Source organism: Lathyrus oleraceus, chromosome 7 (genome assembly GCF_024323335.1).
Source record: "Lathyrus oleraceus cultivar Zhongwan6 chromosome 7, CAAS_Psat_ZW6_1.0, whole genome shotgun sequence".
Lineage (NCBI taxonomy): Eukaryota > Viridiplantae > Streptophyta > Magnoliopsida > Fabales > Fabaceae > Lathyrus > Lathyrus oleraceus.
The window spans coordinates 132,259,723-132,260,979 of NC_066585.1; positions in this window are offsets into that span (position 1 = coordinate 132,259,723).

Consider the following 1,257-nt stretch of genomic DNA (forward strand, 5'->3'; position numbering starts at 1 on the left):
ACAAGTGACACTTATTAAAAAAAAATTAATTTGATTTTCATTATACTCCTATTATCTTATATATGCAAGTACACCATTCTTTATGTTTGGAGAAAAAATAAAAAATGAAACTAAAAATTCACAATTAAAAAATAAAAAATGAAACTGATTATCAAGTTTTCTTTTAACTTTGATACATATGAATAAACTGTTTATCAAATTTTCTTTTAATTTTGATGCATATGAATGTTTGAACGCTATTTTTTTTCTTTTGAGTTTGTTTTTTTTTTTAAAAAAAACTACCATTGATTTTCACGCTTATGTTAAGTAAAAACGTTTATGTTAAGTAAAAGTATTAGCTTTTGAACTACACATGAGCAATTAATTGATAAGAGAAGCATGCACTCAATATTGTTTTTTTACTGTGAAGAAGAAGCTGCAATAAGGGGGATAGTAAGATTAGAAGAGAGAGAGCCAAGAGAAAGAGGAAGCAGTTTAAAAAATTAAACAAATAATTTAACAATATTGTATTTAAAAAGAGGAAGAAGCATCAAACATTATGGAGACGTTGCACATAATGTTTGAGCCTGCAAATCAAGTATAAGGAAGCAAGTAAGTCAGATAAGTATAAACCTTGTACAAGTCGAAACCCGATCAGGGTTCACATACCTGCAAAACGAGCACGTCAATTCCAGTCTGGTAATAAATTCTGACAGAAGAACAAGTCGGCTCTGACCTTATGAGCGGAGCTAAGAAGCCATATGAACAATCATAATGGACGGTTATGAAACGTCTCCATGATGGCAAAGGAGTTACAGAAAATGAAGTAAAATACATTATGTTATGATTATAGAGGATGACTAACGTTATCCCGAGTCGCCTTAATGAGGAATACGAAGAAGCACCCTTTTAAGGGACATTGATGGATGAAGGAGTATAAAATGAGGTTTCCTCCATGAAGAGAGGGACAATGAATATACTAATATACATCCTAATAAAATAGGACGACCGTGGCTTCACCTGACTAGCTTCAAGGAAGTTTCTCTATATAGTATTTAGCAAGAATATTTGGCACTCATTATAGGGCCTCAGTAAAACTTTCTCATGCCTTATAAGAAAAACATACATTTTATCACCATCAAATCTATGTCAGGACCATCTCCTAGCATGAGTGAAGATCACCATCCTCCAAACATGGTACATCTCTTAAAGGGGTGCTTCTTAATCCATATTTATAGTGGTTCAACTCATTCTTCCTTGATAGATCTTAATCCACTC